The 22,379-nt window shown below is 45.7% G+C and overlaps 1 protein-coding gene across 4 annotated transcripts in view; it reads right to left on the bottom strand.

Moving 5' to 3' along the window:
- PRKCA (protein kinase C alpha) overlaps window positions 1-22,379 on the bottom strand; it is a 363,871-nt gene that overhangs the window by 204,217 nt on the left and 137,275 nt on the right. For 3 of the 4 annotated variants that reach the window (XM_024760799.1, XM_024760801.1, XM_024760802.1), the window contains one exon: window positions 5,829-5,911. The gene's annotated coding sequence lies outside the window, so the exon portion shown is untranslated. Of the gene's footprint in view, window positions 1-5,828; window positions 5,912-22,379 lie in introns of those variants that run through there. The other variant, XM_024760800.1, reaches the window with a different exon arrangement.

Raw genomic sequence — 22,379 nt, forward strand, 5'->3', positions numbered from 1 at the left:
GCGTGTGGGCTCAGTAGTTGTGGCTCACAGGCCCTAGAGCACACGGGGTCAGCAGTTGTGGCTCATGGGCTCTAGAGCGCAGGCTCAGTACTTGTGGCGCATGGGCATAGTTGCTCCGCAGCATGTGGGATCTTCCTGGACCAGGGCTCGAACCCGTGTCCTCTGCATTGGCAGGCGGATTCTTAACCACTGCGCCACCTGGGAAGTACCTCTGCTGAATTTTAAATGCCACTTTTTAGCGCCTGCACCTTTTACAAATCACACTTTGTTGGTTCAGGAATGTAAAAAATGTTTGGGGTATAACAGGGTTTTTCTCGCACAATGGTCTTGTTTCCCTATTACATGTAAAAGCACACTTTCAGAAAATAGAAGATCCACTAATTAAATTTATTTCTAGATTTATTTTACATGTTTCTAGTTTTGTTATAAATGCAGCTTTGAAAGGCTGAAATTTAAACAACTTAGCTGTCTTTTTTCCTCTGCTCAGTTTCTACGACACCGAGAAGAACTTGAGAACAAGAGAATTCGCAGGCTGTCAAAAGGCAAAGCAGGCAGCTCGGTTCTCGGGACACATGGCTGCCCACGGGGTCCAGCTCCCTCCGGAGGCTGCTCCAGCTCTGCAGCAAGCTGTGCACTGGGTCCCATTTTTGGCTGTGAGCCAGTCATTTATGGTCGATGCTCTCAGCTTCTTCAGATGGCTCGGTTTCACAGGCTTCACAGACTTGAAGGGGCACCCAGATCAGAAGCAAGCTTCCCTGCCCTGTAACAAGTTGGTTCATCTCCTCACTTGGGCTCTTGCAAACATGCAGGCGGCTGCAGCCACCTCCCGATGCCACCTGCATGGAGGAGGCTCTCCCCAACCCGGGAAGCTTCAGTAATGACCCCGGAGGTTATTTTTAAATCCCCTGAATTCGACTCAATTGGACGGCTCAGATACAAGAAGAGCAAAGCCCTTCAGGAATCGTTTCTCCCCGGACAGGCCAGGGGCACCAGCCAGTGAGCATGCGTCAGGTGAATAAAGGCAGGGAGACTACGCTAAATGCAGACCAAACTCCGGGAAGCTGATGACCTCCAGGGCTTGAAGCCTTTCAAAAGACCCCCCTCCACCTTCTCCAATGTCCACATACCCAGCACACAGGGCAAACCTCCCAAGGATTACGTTTAAAGAGTTGTTGAGCACTTGTGTCATCTTAAACACATCACATAGGACTCTTCTCTCCCTACACTTTTACAGATTGAAGGGGGTGAGTCCGGACATGATCTTTCACAGCAGGACTGAGATTGGTGTGAGTCTCTCTCTAAAAGTGACGCTTCGTGGCTCTTCTCACTGAAGGCGCAGGGAAAACAAAGTATGGAAAACAAGGATTTAAAGTGCTAATACACACGCACACACGTACGGAAGCATGTGCACACACCCTGGAGACCCAGGTACCTCGTGTTCCCTCTGGCAGGAGGGGAATCACAAGGAGACACAATTCTCAAGGGACAGAGGTTGTCCTAAGCACAGGGAGGGGCTCCAGACTGAAGGACAAAGGCTTCGAGCTGAAAATTTTAAAAGTGCAGGGAAGGGGCCTGAGGACGAGCCGGCCCCCTCAAACCCAGCCCAGCCGGCCTCACCGCAGCCCGGGCAGGGACGGGACAACCATCAAGGCAGGTGGCCAGCGGCAGCGGAAGAAAGAAGGGCACTCTGGTCCCTTCGGAAGAACGAAGTCACAGGGCTCGCTGCCCCCAAGCCAAACGAGGTGACACTCCCCCCTCCACCTGCCGTGGCCTGGCTCCAGTCTTAATTTGGGTGCGGGGAGGGCGAGAAGAGCTATTTCTAAACGCGGACCCTCTCACAAAATCCTGGACGCAGGGCAGGGGTGCTGGGCACGGCCCCGAGCTGCATTCTGAGGGTGCACACCTGCAAGCCGCAATTCTACACCAACTCAAAGCGCCCTCGCAATGTGAGGTGAGGCGTGCGCTGCTCGTCCTGGGCCCAGCCGCGGCTCCGTATGCCCGCACCCAGCTGTGAGGCCGGGCTCTGGGGACCCGCAGCATCAGCGAGCGAACCAGCCAACCTCTCGCGTCAGCGTCTTTGAAAGGCTTCCCTCTTCTTTTCCCCTCGGGTGCACGGGCTTGCACTTAAAAGTCTCAAAAATCATGGCTTTTGTGTGTAGATATGCTGGGAGGGAATTTCTGGCCAAAGAACACTGCTCGTCCACAGGGGGTGGGGAGGCTGGCCTGAGGGTTTTTTTGGGGGCGGTGGTCCTTCCACTGAACCCAGAAGCCTCTTCTCAAGGTTCCCTGCACTTCTGCATCCTTCCCACCAGACTGCTCCTTGAGACGTGAAGACTATGTCTGCTCAAAAGAATGTCTTGTTTGTTTTTCCTTTTTTGCGGCACGCGGGCTTCTCACTGTTGTGGCCTCTCCCATTGAGGAGCACAGGCTCCGGACGCGCAGGCCCAGCGGCCATGGCTCACGGGCCCAGGCGCACCGTGGCATGTGGGATCTTCCCGGACCGGGGCACGAACCCGTGTCCCCTGCATCGGCAGGCAGATTCCCAACCACTGCGCCACCAGGGAAGCCCCAAAAGAATGTTTAACTCCCTTCGCATCTGGTTCCTGTAATCCGGGTACTCCTAGGTTATTTTTCATTATTTTCCGTTCCTTTCCTCTTGAAGATGGCAGAGCAGGTACAGTCTCTGTGGATTTCACAAGATTTGTGGCTTCCTTTGCCCCCCCTGTGGATGCTCTGGGGTCCGCTGAGCCCAGTGAAGACGGTATTAAGGTGCACAGACACTGCGGTTTGAAAAAAGCTTGAATTTCTTTAATTTTCAGGGAACAAACGCTTGGGGGAGTTTTAAATTAGATTTCCCTGTTCCTGATCCTTCCATCCTTTGACCTGGTCTTTTTCATCCCCATCAGCACTCTTCTAAACATCTGAACAGAACTTTCAATGATGAAACCAGGTAGCAGGTTGTCAACGTGCTCCGCTGACCACAGGACCAGGCCAGGGACCCCTCTCTCCTTCCCTTCACAACCAACACCCCGGAAAGAATCAGCCACAAACCTACCAGGTATTCCAGGGCAACAGGACACTGCCCCAGCTCATTTAATTATCTTTCTTTAATATGCCTCCCTCTCCACATCTAAAAAATAAAGTTAACCTAGAAAAATCTCTAATACCCCTTCCAGCTCCATAATCCCATGATTTTAAAATGTATTCCCCATCCTCAGCTCAGCTTTATGTCCTGATACCTTCATGCTCTTCCAACTACTTCCCTGGTGAGTTCAGTCCGGGAAGCTTGCAGGTTTGTTCAATAAGTAAATTCATCCCGCACTCAGACGGAAGTCACATCGCACACCCTGGCTCCAGAAAGCCACCATCACGGTCTCTGGATGCCAAGGACCAAAAGGCAAAAGTTTCCCGTGGAAAAGAATGCACAATCCTTTTTGATCAAACAGGCAGGACTGGCCCATTATTCTGTACCTTTTTAATAGCTCACCCACTTCTTTTTTCTCTCAGATTCAATAAAAGCTCATCTCGTAACTTAAATTTTGAATATATTAAAATATGAGGCAAGTCAACACACACACAGATGAGCAGGGGCAGAACTCAGGGGACTCGGCGGATCACAGGGGCGCCTTCTGTTACGCTTCACAGCGAAACGCTCTTTGCTAACGCTCTGCATCTGGCCCCAGGCTGGGAGGAGGGTGGCCAGAGCGATCAGCCAAAACAGGATAAAATTCTGAGCCGGTTGTTTGTTATTGAGCTGCATGAGCTGCTTGTAAATTTTGGAGATTAATCCTTTGTCAGTTACTTCATTTGCAAATATTTTCTCCCATTCTGAGGGTTGTCTTTTCATCTTGTTTATGGTTTCCTTTGCTGTGCAAAAGCTTTTAAGTTTCATTAGGTCCCATTTGTTTATTTTTGTTTTTATTTCCATTTCTCTAGGAGGTGGGTCAGAAAGGATCTTGCTGTGATTTATGTCATAGAGTGTTCTGCCTATGTTTTCCTCTAACAGTTTGATAGTTTCTGGCCTTACATTTAGGTCTTTAATCCATTCTGATCTTATTTTTGTGTATGGTGTTAGGGAGTGTTCTAATCTCATACTTTTACATGTACCTGTCCAGTCTTCCCAGCACCACTTATTGAAGAGGCTGTATTTTCTCCACTGTATATTCTTGCCTCCTTTATCAAAGATAAGGCGACCATATGTGCGTGGGTTTATCTCTGGGCTTTCTATCCTGTACCACTGATCTATATTTCTGTTTTTGTGCCTTGATTACTGTAGCTTTGTAGTATAGTCTAAAGTCGATGGGCAGAAGACCTAAATAGACATTTCTCCAAAGAAGATATACAGATTGCCAACAAACACATGAAAGAATGCTCAACATCATTAATCATTAGAGAAATGCAAATATGCTCTGTGACTGCATGGATGGGTGGGATAGGGAGGGTGGGAGGGAGGGAGACGCAAGAGGGAAGAGATATGGGAACATATGTGTATGTATAACTGATTCACTTTGTTATAAAGCAGAAACTAACACACCACTGTAAAGCAATTATACCCCAATAAAGATGTTAAAAAAAAAAAATTCTGAGCAGGAAAGGAGCTGCTGAAGATAGTCAACAGGCATAAACAGGCATCAACCAAGGCTCCCCGAGGTGAGCAAGTCTGTCCTGTGCGAATCCGGATGTGTGTTACCATCTACGCGGAATATTAGGAGCCAACAGAGGATGCAGAGTAAGATCACAGATGCGATCAGAGCTGGCCGACAGGCCCTTTCGGGAATCGTGAACTTGGCCTCTCACCTGCTGCTCTCTCCCGGCCCCCTTCCTTCCTCTCCCACCCGATCTGCAGGATGGGGCTCCTCAGAGCTCTCTCCTGGCCTCTAACTTCTTTTCTTCTACCTCTGTAATCTCCCTCAAGGCAAGATGATCCACTTGGAATGCCTTAAAAAAACAAAACCCAAAAAACCACCCAGAACAATGAGAACAAGCACCAAAGGTAGGAATCCCTTGGAGCAAATCATTTCAGTATTAGTGGCCAAAGGGGTGCAGCACACGCCATCCAGAAATGCCTACTCTCCTGGGCCTACCCTGCAATTGTTTTTTTCAGTTAAAAACATGACTTTCCATGTAACAGCTCAAGTTCCCCTCCACTGGACGTATTTTAGGCACTGGTGCTTCCCCCGCCCCCAAACTCCCCCTCTGCTCTGCTGACCCCGCTTTTCAGCCAACAAGGGATGCAACGGAGAGACTCAGCAGAGACAGGCAAGTTAGGTCACAAATCAGAGAGATGAAGTATTCACATGTGGGCAGTTTCAGAGATCATCTGTTCAGGGAAACAGACGCTGAATTATTCAAGTCACCAGGAGCATTTATAATACCTAATGAAAGGCAGCAAGGATCCCATGAAACCAGCTAGGGACAGTTTGTTACATCGGCCAAAAGCAGTGAGAGCCCTACTAGTTAATCGACCTTACAAATAAACCGAAGGGCGATTTATGTTCATTGTAAAATGTGTCAACATTTTCCAAAATAAACTGCCTTGTGTTTGTGAAAGCTGCCACTATAAATCTGGTAGATTTAGCCACTGTGCCACCCAGAGCTGAAGAGTACAAACAAGGTAACGGGAAATTCTCCTCTGAGCCTGGGATGGTCCTGCCAGGGTTCAAAAGGACTGTAAATCTATTCATTAGTAAAAGCCAAAGTTATATGCAACGAACTGGTAAGTCTTCCCATTAACAGTATGTGCCAGGACAACAGTAGCTCAGCCATTAAAAAAATCAAACTCGGAAACACCCTCATCAACATAAAACAATGGTTTCCAGGCTACTTACATCAGTGTCAGGTCCTTTATCTGCACCCGGACAAGAAAAAGTAACAAATTCATGGCACCTCTTGTGAACCACAAAACAGCAAACTGGTGGAGAGAAAAGAAAACTAAAATTAGTAAAATCTAGACTGAATATACAAAGCTTTGTTTTCCAAACACGGCTACATACTGTCATAAGTCAAGTTAATTTCACTACAGAAAGAATCTCATAAACAGTAATCAAAAGGCATTTCATTCAAGACTCAGCCACATTTGGTTTTGGGGTTTTTTAAAAATAAATTTATTTATTTATTATTTATTTTTGGCTGCGTTGGGTCTTCGTTGCTGCACACGGGCTTTCTCTAGTTGCAGTGAGCAGGGGCTACTCTTCGTCGTGGTGTGTGGGCTTCTCATTGTGGAGCACGGGGCTACAGGTGTGTGGGCTTCAGCAGTTGTGGCTCGCAGGCTCAGCAGTTGTGGCACGCAGGCTTCAGTAGTTGTGGCTTGCGGGCTTTGTTGCTCTGCGGCATGTGGGATCTTCCCGGACCAGGGCTAGAACCCGTGTCCCCTGCATTGGCAGGCGGATTCTTAATCACTGCGCCACCAGAGAACTCCCCACATTTGGTACTGACTGGACTCCTACATAACAGAACCACAAGATGCCAGCATGGACAGGGCCCCGGGAGACCTAAACCTTAGTTCCTCTTCTGTAAAGTTGAGGGGAAGGGCTAGGGATTGTAAGACAGTTCTGCCAAGGTATAAACCAGGAAGCAACACGTAAGTTACTGTGTACTCTCCCCCACCAACACAGAGGTGTGCAAACACTGATAAACACTAGACCCTGTTAGTAAGAGAATAATTTATTATAAATAATACGTGTATGTCCCCAACTGTGGGTGCAGAACTCCCTGAGAAGAGTTCTGAACGTCAAGAACTCCTGAAGACACAAACCCAACCTACAGAAAACAGCCCTCTGAAGTGAAGAAAAGCTAGGATGCATCCTCACACCCCTCTTGTATACGCCTGCTCGGCACTAGCTGGGAGGGGACCCGGCAAATCTACCGAATCCACGACACAAAGCGTTTTCCAAACTCAGCATGGTTTGGTAAGTATCCCCGAAGATGAATCAGTAACGGAATCATTAGTTACAGAAATTAATAAGTAACCTAAGATTTTTATGAAAAGTATCACATGGAGGATACAAAAAAAATAAATGACCGAGGTCACCCTTCCTTAAAAGCTTCCGGTTCAGCTCCAAAGGGCATAACCCACTACTCTGTTGTTCTTTGCTGAAGAGCACACTAAAAAACAATACTCCCTCAGAAGTACTGGGTGAGGCCTTAGTCTTTAGTGAAGGCAGGCTAGAAATTCCCAGGTTCCTAGCTCTCGTCTACTCCCACAAGTGACACCAGCAGTGCACCTTCCTGCACATGTGTCAGTAGATAAGGCCAGCTGAAGAGGGTCAGGCCCAGGAGAGGGTGGGAGAGGCTGGCAGGTTTGCCCAGAGCCAAGACCCTAAAACTAAGGGCGCATTTAGGGGCCAGTAAGACATTCAGGATATCTGTGAGGGGCACGGGCAGCCCCGAAAGGTGTGAGCCAGAAAAACAGACAAAAGCGGTGCTTCTGAAGGGCCAATGGTGCTGAGGCAAGAATACACTGAACAGATCAGGCCGTAGGGGCCCGTGGAAGCCCACTGTACAGTCTGGGGAGGAAAGTGATCACCCAGCACTATTCAGTCTGTAAGAGGTGGAGGTAAGAGACGTCAGGCAAATCGAAGAACTGATGGGACCTGCCAGCTGCCCACAGACACCATTTGTCGAGCCTCCTGTTCTGTGTCACTCTGATGGGTCATTTCACCTGCATGATCTCACTGAGTCCTCATAACACTACTTAATATGCTCTGACGTCTACATTTTATGGAAGGGAAAACGCTGTACTGATCTCTGCCGTCTAGCGTGTTACAAGCGCACGGTGTTTGCAGACAGAAGAGATGGTGGCAGAGGACAGATGGACGGAGAGATGAACGGGGCAGACAGAAAAGGGTCTTAGGTGCAGTCACCCTCCCCTATGTAGTGGAGCGAGGACTCTAAGGTTTGCTGGACCCCACAGTCCTTTCCCTCTACCACGTCCACTGGTGGACAGGAGAGCAAAAGATGCTGAAGGCGATGCCAAGATTCTGCACGTGGGTGCCAGGAAAATGGGTCCATAAAACATACTTTTAAGTATATTTAATAAATATATACACATAAATATATGTGTGTGTGTGTGTGTGTCTATGCGGGTGTGTACATATGAAACCTGGAGGATGAAGATGGGGGTAAACCATGTCAGGGAAGCAGGATAAAGGATGACTGTTTTCTTTTTAAACAGTTTTATTTTAAGATGGTCGTAATACAAGGTCACTGTAAAAGTATATCTTTTATAAAAATACTTCAGGCTCGGCATGAGCAGGCAGAACTGGACAAGTGAGGGAACCGTCCACAGGAAGGTGAACACTCAAGACCTCACAGGAGCATCCTTTCAGAATCAGAGATAACCTGAGGAAGGGGTTCTCTCGGGCTGCTGCCCACTGGGCACCACTGGGGCCCGAGGGGGGGTACTGTAAAGGAGCAGAGGAAAGAGCCCCTGGCTGCCCGGGCAGGGCCCAGACACTGCAAAGGGCAGCACTTCACTCCTAACAGCCTGCAGAGCAGCGGGCTTTCCCGGTGTTGCTGAAGCATCCCCATCGCGCCACTCCCTAAGGATGGATAATAAAGCAGCGCAGACGGCTCAGATTAATCCCATCAGCTTGCTCTCCCCACACAGAGTCAGCTTTCACTCACTGGGATTAGGATGATAAATCACTAAAGGGAGAGGGCCACGGGAGCCCTATTTCCTCATCACAGTTTATTATGGATACGGTGTTTTGAAGGGAAAAGGCGCATTCTGATTCCCTACTTAATCATTCAAACATTCGAGCCTTTCGTCTCTTTTTTGTCCATCTCATTCAGGAGGACACTTAAGAAAATCCATATTTATCAGATCCCTTTGGCTAGTTCGGTGTTTGCACCTGTCCTTTCAATCCCCATTTACCTGTCAGTGCAACTACATCTCTCCAGCTGGCCGTGTATTGATTGTACGCCTTAAATCGCATGTCCAGTTTTATCCTGAAAAGAACCGCACCCTCACTGCACACTATAATCCGAAAGGGCAGCAAAAACCCCAGCCACCCCAAAATCACTTCTTCCCAACCTGCCTCAGCGGCCCCTCTCGCCCCACCTTACATCTAAGGTGCCTGTACTCACTCCCCCAACGGGAGAGGGGGGAGAAGAGTCCAGAGAGCGACTCCTCCAGGAGAGTTATCAGGGGATGAAGACCCTGCAAGGCCTGTTCAATGACTCAAGATTCAGACTTAATGAAAAAGAACACACCAGCACCCAGGCCGGGGATGGGGGCTGATTAAGGAGAGGGAGCGCCAGAGACCCTCTCGGCTCACTCCAGCCCCAGCTGCGGGGAGACTGGGCGGCCAGGAAGAGGAGCTGGGCTGGAGCGGACTCCAGGCGGAAGCAGCACTGCCTGGAACGGCTGCCCAGGAAATGGAGCAAGGGCCAGACACTCCGAAATCCCTGACAGCCGGCCTTGACCTCTGGCTTCAGGTTCTAAACTAAGGTGGGTAATTCTTACTTTGTAAGACAACAGAACACCAACATTTGTGACGTCTTGCTAGTGCAGTTGAAGACTGAGGAAAGCACTGAATAGAACAAGAGAAGGCCCTGGCTTCACCAGGTCAGCACAGACTTCCTTGGGCTAACAATTAGGTGCTATTGTTTCTATCCTTTATTATTCGGAATTCTGAAAGTCTGCATCTCACCACGTTCTGCGGGGCAAGGGAATGGGGAGCATGGAGGGTCGGGGATCACACAGGACGCTTGCCATACATATGTGCTTGACCTTGGCAGGCAAAGGCGGAAGAAGTAGAGACACAGGGCCTGGCAGCTTCCTACCCCATGGTTTGTGTCCTGGAGCTGGACCCCTGGCCCCTCAAGGAGCCTTTGCTGAAGCAAGCCCAGGCTGGCCTATACGACTCTGAATGGGGTTTCATTTTCAAAGACTTTGGGTCACCTCTGCTTATATAACCAAATGAGAGGTTTGAAAATACGAAGCTATCCTGCAGCTTGAAGCCGCAAAGTAAATCTTCATTCAATTATTTTCTAAGCATAAAATGGCTTCTCCTCTAATGCTCTGTGATGCACTCCTGCTGGCTGGCAGTGACGGATGACACACGGCACTAAGCAAACGACACGGAGGACAAAAAGTAATCCAGACCACAGGCCTGGACAGACAGCGATTCTTAATGCTACCTGGCTCTAAAACTGAGAATACCCACTCTCCCGATCCATACTGCACGCTCATCTTACTTATGGAAGTAAAATGAACGGAAATTAAGGCGAGTTTTCGCCATCTGTCAAAAGTATGTTTCAGATACAGAACAAATAAGTCACTATGTTTGGCTCGAGAATTCGTAAAAAATCCGCCCCCCCCCCAAAAAAAATAGAGGTGTGTGTGGTGACGCTGACCTGTTGATGTTCACAGAGGTTCTCAATCACGACTGTTAGTTTCAAGAGAACAAAAACTAGTAGAGGGTGGGCTGAAATCCACTCAGAGAAACAACACCCCCTTCTGACTCTGTTCCCCCACCCACGAATTTGATAAGAGCGGGCTCAGCTCTAACTTGTCTTGGCCCATCACACACACGGGGTGGACCCGAGTGCTCTCTGTGTCAAACGTCATCGTCACACAGATGGGCAACTGGGAGCCCGTGATACTGGACAATGTTTCCTAGAGTGATGGTGGGCAAATGCGAAGCCCAGGGACGCCTTCCATCCTCCATTCATGCACAGAGCTCTACTTAAAAAGAAAAAAAGCATATGGTGAACTGATGCCACATAACAAGGAATCAGCTGCACTCAAGTGCTTCTTGCTCATCAATGCAAACTCCTCCTTAAAAATGCCACCAACACGATCACACACAAAAAAGGCGATCAGTCACTACTTCATACCTACTAGGAAGGCTATTATTAAAAGAAAGAAGAAAACAAAGCACCAGGTGACGGTGAGGATGAGCCGAAACTGGAACCTTTGTCCACTGCTGGTAAGAATGTAAAATGGTACAGTCCCTGTGGACAACAGTACAGCTATTTCTCAAGAAATCAAACATAGAACTACCCTACCATCCAACAATTCCACTTCTGGGTGTAAAACCAAAAGAACTGGAAGCGGATCTCAAGCAGAGATTTGTGCCCTGGTGTTCACAGCAGACTCACTGCAGTGTGAAATGTGGAGACAACCTTGATGTCCAGCAAGAGGCGGACGGATCGACAAAATGTGCTCTATATACAACGTAACATCATTCAGCCTAAAAAGGAAATTCTGACACCTGCTACAACGTGGGTGAACCTGGAAAACATGCAGAGTGCAACAGGCCAGTCGCAAAAGAACAGATACCGTATGATTCCACTTGTATGAGATCCCTAGAACCCGTAGAGACGTAAAGTAGAACAGAGGTTATGCGGGGTGTGGGTGGGTATGGAGTTTGTTTGGAATGATAGAGGATTTTGGAAATGGTAAGTGGTGATGATTGTACAACCTTGTGCCTATACTAAATACCACTGAACTGTACACGAAAAAAATGGTTAAAATGGTAAATTTTATGTTATGTATAGTTTACCACGATATAATTTAAGTAATGCGTCAAACTAGAGTGACTGACATTTATGAAGCTATAAACAAGGGGCACAGCTGTAGAGTCTCGCTTATGTGAATTTATGATTTTCTTGTGTTCACAGTGGAGTTACAGCTCCAAAACCAAGGAAGTATTTACTTCCATTTCATAAGATTCTACACAAAGTCCATGCCAGATCAGACTGGGGACATGGGGAAAACTGAGTTTCAGGGCCAAGGACTCACACAATCGTGTAGGATTAGAGATGCGCTCCTTTGACTCTCACATCTCACATGCATCAGTACCAGCGATGGAAACGAGGACCTTCACCCTGTGAGCCCAGCTTTCCTACCAAATCCTTGAGATACTTTGTCACTTCATTACACGCAAAATGGGATCATCCCTGCTCACACTTCACAAAGATCGCCATGCCCACTGTGGGGAAAAAATACATACTGATGTGTCATTTTCCATTTCTTTTTAAACAATAATTCCCTTTCACCTCCAAGTCTTGAGACCGTATCATTTCAAATTCAGTTCACAGTCAGGTAACATGGAACAGATGCATAAAAACCTTGTTGTCCAAAATTAATGGGGTAAAAGCCATTATGTAACGAATCCTGAATTCAAAAAAGGAACCTACTAAATTTAATAGTTTGACTTCATTCAGAGCAGAAGATGGGTAGCTGAGCTTCTGCGAGTTCCTTTTTTTAAATACACAAATGGCTGTCGTCATGTGAGATGGTTTTAATTAAATTTTGCTTAGCTGGAAGGGATTAATGGAAGGTAACGTCACATCGGAACGCAGTGAAATGAAACTCTCTAAGGCGAGCGAGCTGCTTTCGGCTTTGTAGGGAAAGTAACGAAAAACTGAGCTTATATTATATTTGCACGTTAAAAGAAAATTATTGGTTTCAGATTTGTAACAATGAAAACAGTCTTCTCGCGTGATACACATTGAAGTTGTATGAAAACAAATCAAATCAATGTGCTTTATCACATAGTATAAGGAATGCCATTCTTCAGCCGGCACACTGATTCTGCCCCTATCCCTTTGTGCACGTCCTCCCAAACAGACCCTGTCAAAACCCCTAATATTCCTATTTCTGACCAGGCAGCCCCCTTCTGCCCCTCCCCAGAAGAATCACCTTTAACGTCCTCTCAACTTTCTCTCTAACGTCACCAAGTCCCACGGATGCTTCCTCATTTGCATTCCTCCCTGGCTGGAACTGAGATGTACTTTGAAGAAAGAGCTGAGGAACTGAACCCGAGGTGTGAAAGAAGGGGAGCCAGAGGTGGTCCCCACATTCTTAGCCAGAGGATCTAGGCCAAGAGTATTGCCATGCTACAGCCAAGACGAGAGCCCTGAGGTGAAAGGAGCAGAGAAGACCAAGGGGGAAGAGACAGACAGACAGAGACCGGATCTCAGTGTCGGTGTGGCACTCGCCCTCCAGGTCCGTGATCCGTCGAACACCCTTTAACGTTTTCACTTCCTTCATATACACCTGTACCTTCATACATCCCATCTAATTTAATACACCTGGATACAGAAGCGCGTGTCATACATGCTTTTTATGGGTAACGCCAGCTGGACCCGAGCTGTCTGCACCTGCAGCTGAAGGAGCCTGAATGACAAAGGGAGAACCGGCAGGTGGTGGAAATGAACGGAGGTGACCAAGAGGCAAGAAAGAATCGACCTGGACGTGGGGACCCGCAGCATGGGCCAGCTGTTCATGGGAATTACACTAGCTGAAGGAGGAGAGACTTTTCCCTGTGCCGTTGTTTAAACAGGGGCCTCGGGTTTCGACAAGTTGCACATGACGTCCTGGGGGGTCACCAAGATACAGTGTCAGGCAGCAAGAGAACTTCAGAGCTGGGGGTCAAAGGACAGCTGGCGACCGCAGACGACAGTCTGAGAGGCATCACTTGACTGACAGCTGAAGGCAAGGCAGTGAGTGAGGACTCCAGGAAGGGGGGGTCCTGTGGACACCCACCTTTGCAGGTGACGTGGAAAGGAGGTGGTGGTATGAGAGGAGAGAGCGCGGGGGGCCTGGAGGGGCTGAAGGAAGAAAGGATTTTCTACAGGAGTCTCCAGAAGAGAAGCTCCCTCTGCAGTCGTAGAATAAAGCTAAGCTTTGATGGTTACTGGCCCATCACAGCCCCAGCGTCACGGAAGAATGTAGACGACAGCCGTGCACGTGCCGACAGGGAGCTGACAGCCAGTCTTCCTTCCTTTACTTATTTCAACTTCTTCCCATATTCAACTCAGAACTGAAATGGACTGGCCTTTTCTGATGCCAACTATCAACATACAGTAATAAAATCTGACTACATTAACTGTAGTATAAAGGCTGATCTGCGTCATGGAACCAAGAGCCTCCCTTAAGTAGGGGACAAATCATGCAACAGTGTTTGAAGGGAAACCCTAAGGTTTGATGGTTAAGCTCAAATCTGCAGTGCTTTTGTGCTGACTTTAACATCATCTAAACATCCAACTTTCCTTGTAACTTCTTAAGGGCATAAAGCCTTCCTACCCTGGCGACAAGAGCCCCTATCTGAACACCCACAACCCAGGACGCCCTTCAGATTTCCTTGTTTTGATGCTTAAACACTGCACACGTTCTACACAAGTGTTTATCAAGTCCATAATACCAGACTTCTCTCTACAACACTTTTAAACACATTTTTTTTAGAGTTTTAGGTTCATAGCAAAATTGAGTGGAAGGAACAGGGCTTTCCCATGCAGACCCCCTGTCCCCACACACATACAGCTGTCTCTGTTGTCAACGTCCTCTACCAGAATGGGGCATTCGTTTCAACCGACGACCCTACATTGACCTATCACCACCCAAAGTCCATAGTTAACACTGGGGTTCACTCTCACTGCAGTATTTTTAAGTCTTTTATTTCTCAGTCTGGAATGACTTCAACTGGGGTTTGTGAGGGACTTGCAAGGAGGTAAGGTTGAACTGGGCTCTAGAACCACAGACTTTGCCTTCTCTCTCCCCTTCCAGTCTAGAACCCCCTTATTTTAGCAGAACAGGACTTGTCTCCTCTGCACTGAGGTAACTCACTCACAAGAGCACAGGTCTGCCTGCTGTAAGGACACCCGAGACTGTACTCTTTCAGCAAAATGCATGCCACTTGTTTTAAGAGCACCCCGAATCTTTCCAAGAATGGCGGGCAAAAGAAGCTGCAGCTCCAGAATCCTGGGAGGATGGAAGGTGGTAAATACACTTAGGAATCATGCTTCAATTCTCAATGCAAATGAAGAATGATCTCCTACAGTGTAGACGAAACCTCTAGCTCCTAACTAATCCCATCTCGCCTGGGGCACAGCACGCAGCAGGGAGAAACCTATCTCTCGCTAGGGCTGTAAAAATGCTGCACTGGGACTGAATGTCAGGGAAAGTAACTGGGGGATCTCTCCTTTTCTCTGGCTCTATAGCCAAATATGTGTTTTTCTCAGTGGGTCTGTGCAAGGCTTTGGGGGAACTTCACTCTTATTCAATTACTCAGCACATGTTTATCAAGCACCTCCCGTCCAGCCCCACTCCCCAGGCAGGAAGGTTCAAGGATGGTGTCTGCCTTTAAGGAGCACAGGGTCTAGTTAAGAAAAACAACATGTAAAGGAAGAGGTGTCTCTCACATCTTCTCTGTCCCTCCTCCTCCCTTTACCTCCCACTTTTTTTCTACTTCAGTTATAATGCAGAAACCAGGGTATATTTTATATTATGGAGCAGTTTTACCTTTCTCTTTCTTAATTTTAATAGTCACAAATTGTAATCTCCTTCATTTACCTTTAAAAAATAGGATGTCTTCAATTTCCTTTAACAGACTCCAGCAAGAAAAAAAAAAAAGGATACATGAAACAAGATTGGCAAAAGCCAACAATTACCGAAGCTGTGAGATGGGTATACAGTCTTCATTCCCTCTACTTTTGCAGATATTTGGAAACATACATAATAAAAGGCTAAAACACAAGTTAAATGGGGTCAAGGTCTTCTTCTCCCTCCGTTGGTCAAAGGCCCTGAAGAAATTATGTCACTATATTGACGAAGAGTTAATCAGAGAAACCGGAGCAGAGACGTGTAAACTAAGTTTCTTTTATACCTACTATGTCAAGGATAATCAGACAATTCCACAGGACAGAATTTACGATCTTGCAACAGTTGTCTTTCAAGTCTCGGAAGCACACTCAGTGGAATTTATTGTCATTTCTACCCATCTCTCTTACCCAGAATTGCCAAATGACAATGTCTGTCATCTCATCATTTCAGGCATTAGCCATACTGTCATGGCTTGAACTGTGTCCTCCTATACCCCACAATTCATGCTGAAGCCCCAATCCCCAGTACTTTAGAACATGAAATTATTTGGAAATAGGGTTGTTGCAGATATAGTTAGTTAAGATCATACTGACGTAGGGTGAGCCCCAATCCAATATGACTTGTGGCCTTATAGAAAGGGGAAATTTGGGCACCCAGGAAGGATGTCCTGGGAAGATGAAGGCGGAAGTCAGGTGATGCTTCCACAAGCCAAGAAGTGCCTGATTGCCAGCAAACCCTCAGACCAGGGGAGGGTCATGGAATAGATTCTCCCTCTCAGCCGCAGAGGGAACCAACCCTGCCGATGCCTTGATTTTGGACTTCCAGCCTCCAGAACTTCTGTTTAAGCCCCCCAGTTTGTGGTACTTTGTTATGGCAGCCCTAGAAAACTTATATATACACACATATAAACCAAGGCAGTATCTTGAAAGTAAATAATTCAATAAATGAAAAGTGTATTTAGATGGGTACGTGTGTGTTTAAGAAAATAGCAACACTGTGCTTCTCAAATGGAACCCAGGTTACTAAGAGAAGGTTAAGTCTACAGTGTCCAGGTAATGCTTCATACAAAAATCAACTTCAGGAACTTCCCTGGTGGCACAGTGGTTAAAGATCCACCTGCCAACGCAGGGGACACATGTTCGATCCCTGTTCTGGGAAGATCCCACATGCCGCGGAGCAACTAAGCCCGTGCGCCACAACTACTGAGCCTGCGCTCTAGAGCCCATGAGCCACAACTACTGAGTCCACGAGCCACGACTACTGAAGCCCGCCTGCCTAGAGCCCATGCTCCGCAACAAGAGAAGCCACCACAATGAGAAGCCCGCACACTGCAAGGAAGAGTAGCCCCCGCTCGCTTCAACTAGAGAAAGCCCGCACAGCAACGAAGACACAACGCAGCCAAAAATAATAAATAAATAAATGTATGCCTTTATGTATTAAAAAAACTTCAGATTTCACCTAAGGGAGATGAACAAGAGCAGCCTGTAACAGCTCCATGGAACAGCACATCTGTGTCTATAAAATATACCTGCATCACCGGTGAACACTGAGGACAGCTTTAAGTCCAAAGCAGCAGGGAGCAATTAACAAACTCGTGAGTTAGGGCTCTGTTCACACTTCCACAGGAAAAAATAAGGGCCCACAAAGATTATGGGTGACTGTTGGTTAAAAAAAAAAAGTTATTTCAAACCTAAATTGCTGGTGAAATGGAAATGGTGTAATTCAAAAATATTGGGGGCATTTGTTCAGACTCATTTGCTCATGAGTTTAATAAAGTCAGAACTCTTAAAGGGTTTAATACAGAAGCGTCCTCGGAAGTCCCAAATTGAAATCATCGGCTTTTTTTCCCCTATGTCCTGCTTTATACATTAGCTAGTATTTGCAATCAAAACTGTAACAACGATCCTTCCTATCTGTAGAACACTTGCTGATTATGTGAAGTACTTGCTCAGTCTTTAGTGGTGATGTAACACACGTTCCCACACAAGTATTAAACCACCCAGAAAACAAGCACTTGGCATCCTCAAGGGTCGAGGAGCTCAGGGAAGTAAACCCTAGCATTCACCTTCTTAAAAGGCGGTAAACATCACTGAGGATCTGAGAATAACAGAATCAGAGGAGAGTTCAGACTCTACTGCAGTAGTTTCCAAACTGTGCCCTCTGGAAGCTTTTTTTCTGGGTGGGGCAGGAAGCTGGGCAGGTGGGTAATGAGGTCATGACTCTCCCCACCTCGATTCTTCTCTTGTTTAATCCTAGGCTACAATTTCATCCTTAAGTGAAAGCTCTGATATCTTAGCAGCCTCGCGAAGAGTCAACATCTTCAGCACATATCTGTTCAGGAAACAAGCCACTTGGTTACGAGCTGAAGGTCGGGGTCAAGCCAAGAACCGTGTCTATCTCTCTGGTGTTTGTAAATTTCATAATCTATATCAATCTTTCAAAACAAAGCTGCATGTTCATCCATTCGGCCACTCCTTCCACAAATACCCGTGAAGCGGCCAGTAAAAAGCCAGGAAGGCGCGGAAGGACTTGGGGCTTAATGAAGCACAATTCTTTGCAGACATCTGCCTACAAGAGATGCTGGAAACCAGCGGCATCCTCCCCAGGCAGGAAGGCTCAAGGACGGTGTCTGCCCTTAAGGAGCACAGGGTCTAGTTAAGAAAAACAACATGTAAAGGAAGAGGTGTCGCTCACCTCTTCTGAGAAGAGATGGTGAAAATCCTGAAAGCAATATCAAGAAAGGTGCTGTGCTAGATGGCGAGAAGAAGCATCAGTGGAAGAGCAGAGACTGGCCTCGGAGAGAAGCAAACAGAGCCTGAAGCCCTGAAATCTGTAAGGCGGGAGCGTTTCAAAAAGGAAGTTTTCAACAGCGTCACTCTCACAAAGAATCGGGAAGAAGCTGACTGAGGCAAGTCTATCAGATCAGGGACTGGAGGGTCATTGTCACACACAGGTCCTGGTTTGGGTGGTGGTAAAAATAGATATCGGATATAGAGGTTAATATGATATCACTCAAAAAAAAAAATATGGTATCACTCATATGTGAAATCTGAAATACGACACAAATGAACTTATCTACGAAACAGAAACAGAGTCACATAGAGGACAGGCTGGTGGTTGCCAAGGGTGTGGGAGGAGGGGTGGATTGAGTGTGGGGTTAACAGATGCAAACTATCTTATACAGAACGGATAAACAACACGGTCCTACTGGAGAGCACAGGGAACTACATTCAATATCCTGTGATAAGCCTTAATGAAAAATAAGAAAAAGAGTATTATATATATATATATATATATTTATAACTGAATCACTGTGCTGTATACCAGAAACCAACACAACACTGTAAATGAACTACACTTCAATAAATTTTTTTTTAATTAAAATTTAAAATACAGTGGGTAGCAGGAAAGCAGGCAGTAAAGAAACAGAGGCAGTAGACAAGAAGCATTCAGTTTAGTTAAATTCTGGTCAACAAAGATTTATTGAGCAAAAGCTACATCCCACGTGGGGCGCTGGGCCCTGATGATGGGAAAGATCGATAAGGCTCAGGTCTCCCCAAGAGCTTTGAGTCTAGTTTGGAAAACAGAGTCACAAATAGGCGATTTCAAGATCAGGAAGTAGGTAAAGCCAAGCCTTCCCAGTGTGCAAAGGCTACAGAAGGCTCTGATCCAGGCCTCAAGTGCACCAAAGACTCGTGGTAAAAATCATACTGTTGGGGGGCTGAAAAAAGACAAAAGGTCAAGGGACACTCCCCCCCCAGGTGAGTGACAGAGTCTACAGTTAAATCTACGTGAAATTATGAAAACAGGCTTCGGCCACCTCATGTACACTATGGGGCAGGTAAGGGGCACAGGAAAACTCCAGCACTGATGGAAAGGAACGTGATTCATATCAACCAAGAAAACACTACTTTTGGTCATGGTTCACAGAAGGAAGTTATGAAGTTGCTCCAAATCCTTTAGTAAACACGCTCATTTCAGAATCCAGCGCTTTCTTTCGTCTGTTTGTTTTAGCCATGACGTGATTACAAAGCATCTGTGGGTAAAGTTAAGGAAAAAGTGTTTCCTATTTAATGTTCTGGTTTGGCTTTGATTTCAATCAATGTTGGAATGGGGGTGAGAACTGTCTCCGAATGAAAGGAGGATATTAAAGTTTAGTTAGAAACCGCAGGACACAACGGCAGACACAGTACAACGGTACTTCTGAAATTAGAGGGCGGCCACAAGGCAGTGGCAGTTTTTAATTCATAGAGATAAATACCGGCAGAAAGTTTCCCTAATTAAAACACTTTCACTTTCTTTAGATTACATGGAGCTTACGTGACCAAAAAAAAAAAAAAAAATCAGTCCCCATTATTATTTGAATTTTTACCCATCAAGTATTTTCCCTCTGCTTATCTTGGACAACAGTTCACAAGAAGCCATAATACACTAATTACCTCTCTTTTATCAAGTATGTTGGGAACTAATAAATCATCAGGGATGTGGAACACAACATAATTACAAAGCAATGAGGCAAGAAGTTTCCAAAAAGGAAATCTGAAGGTGTCCAAAGGATTCCATATGCCCACCGGTAAATGGTGAGGGCTGGGGAAAGACTCGAGACAAAGGAACCGGGAACATTTTCATACAAATAAGGACACTGGGCAGAGAGCAGCAAGGAAAATTAAAAAAAAAAAAAAAAGTCAACCTTACAAAATGAATATTACATTTCCAAATTGCATGCCAGAAAATATAAGGCAAAATAAGTTTAGAAATATGGTAAATTGGGAACTCGCTGGCAGTCAAGTGGTTAGGACACGGTGCTTTCACTGCCGCGGGCCCGGGTTTAATCCCTGGTCGGGAACTAAGACTGCATGAGCCGCCCAGCGCAGCCAAAAAAAAAAGGTAAATTGTTATCCAGAATTTTGACACCAGAGTGATTTTTAATCTACGCTTATACATAATACTTTTTTTAAAACTTACATTTGACAACAATCGTGATATAGAGCTGTTTACTGATTTTAAAAGTTGTACATGTTTGTGCATGGGGAAGAGTCTACAAAGATACAGACCAAACCGGTAAAGGGATGGTGTTTGGGAAGATTTTATTTCACTTTTCCCCCTTTTGTTCATCTACATTTATTTCAATTTTTCAACCATTAACTAAAAATATAACTTTAAAGATGATATTCATAGTAACAAGCTAAAAGATCCTGAAATGCTTTTTTTTTAACATCTTTATTGGAGTATAATTGCTTTACAATGGTTAGTTTCTGCTGTTTAACAAAGTGAATCAGCTATACACACACACACACACACATACACACACACACACACACACACACATATATCTCCATATCCCCTCCCTCTTGCGTCTCCCTCCCACCCACCCCAACCCACCCCTCTAGGTGGTCACAAAGCACTGAGCTGATCTCCCTGTGCTGAGCTGATCTCCCTGTGCTACGTGGCTGCTTCCCACTAGCTATCTATCCTACATAATGCTTTTTGAATCATCATAAGAGGAAATTAGTAAGCACATATTTCGAATTAAATTTGTCTTAATACATATGATATTGCTTATATGTGGAATCTTAAAAAATGGTACAAATGAACTTATTTACAAAACAGAAATGAGTCAGAGATGTAGAAAACTTATGGTTACCAAAGGGGGAAAGGGGGGCGGAGGGATAAGTTGGGAGATTGGAATTGACATACACACACTATGATATATAAAACAGATAATAAGGACCTACTGTAGAGCACAGGGAACTCTACTCAGTACTCTATAATGACCTATATGGGAAAAGAATCTAAAAAAGAGTGGACATATGATATATGTATGTGATTCGCTTTGCTGTACACCTGAAACAACATTGTAAATCAACTATGCTCCAATAAAAATTTTTTTAAAAAAGAATTAAATTTGTCTTGTTATATAGTGTGACCTATCAGGTATGTATTTAATACAATCCCATGACTCAAATATGTGATTCACTTTGCTGTACACCTGAAACAACATTGTAAATCAGCTATGCTCCAATAAAAATTTTTTTAAAAAAGAATTAAATTTGTCTTGTTATATAGTGTGACCTATCAGGTATGTATTTAATACAATCCCATGACTCATGGCGCTGAGTGCTCAGCCACGGGGGTCTACACAGAAATGAGAAAACACAGCTCTGTAAAGCTTGAGGACAGTAACAGAGACAAGCACAAGAACCAAACAACAAAAGAAACAAAAAAGAACAATCAGACCTGCGATAACACCTCCTTGTCATCTGCTTAAAAACTTTTGGTTTTTTATACCAGCAATTCCGCACTTCGCAATTCATTTTTTTAAATGATCAGATATGCACAGAGATGTGTGGCACAGAGAGGTTTATAACAGCATTCTCTGTAAGAGCTAAAAACAGGAAAACAGCTAAGGGTCCAACAACGGAGATGTAGGTTTCCAGGTGTCCACCTGATACAACACTCGGCAGCCACACAAACTTACTAAAGCCGGTAAATGTCTGAGACACGGTACGAAACAGAAGGAAAGCCGGCTACTAAAGAGAACGGTGCACCTGTGAAAATGCATGCACTGTCCCCTCGCGGATGAGGACGGCACAGAGCCCGTAGGGCCGGCTCAACAAGAACTGCAGTCCACCAAGAGGCGCACTGCTGCCTCAGCGAAGGGGAGGGGGTCGCCGCTAACAGGTTTCTTTTGGGGGGATGAAAACATTCTAAAATAGATGGTGCTGGTGTTTGCACAACTCTGAAAATACTAGAGACCACTGACTGCACTGCAGACTTCAAATGATATTCGAGTGATCGTATATCATGTGAATTCAAATGACTGTATTGGGAATTATGTCTCAAAGCTTTTTTGCTTTCCTGTTTGTGTTCAAACGATTTCTCTTTTAGTTTTATTAAGAGACAACCGATACACAACATCGTATAAGTTTAAGGTATACAACCTAATGACTGACTGACACGGTGACACGACGACCACAGTAAGGTTGACATCCATCACTTCATATAGATATGAAAAAACTTTTCCATGTGATGAGAACTTTGCTAT

The sequence above is a fragment of the Neophocaena asiaeorientalis genome, unplaced genomic scaffold (genome assembly GCF_003031525.2).
Source record: "Neophocaena asiaeorientalis asiaeorientalis breed wild unplaced genomic scaffold, Neophocaena_asiaeorientalis_V1.1 scaffold30, whole genome shotgun sequence".
NCBI classification, from domain to species: Eukaryota; Metazoa; Chordata; class Mammalia; order Artiodactyla; family Phocoenidae; genus Neophocaena; species Neophocaena asiaeorientalis.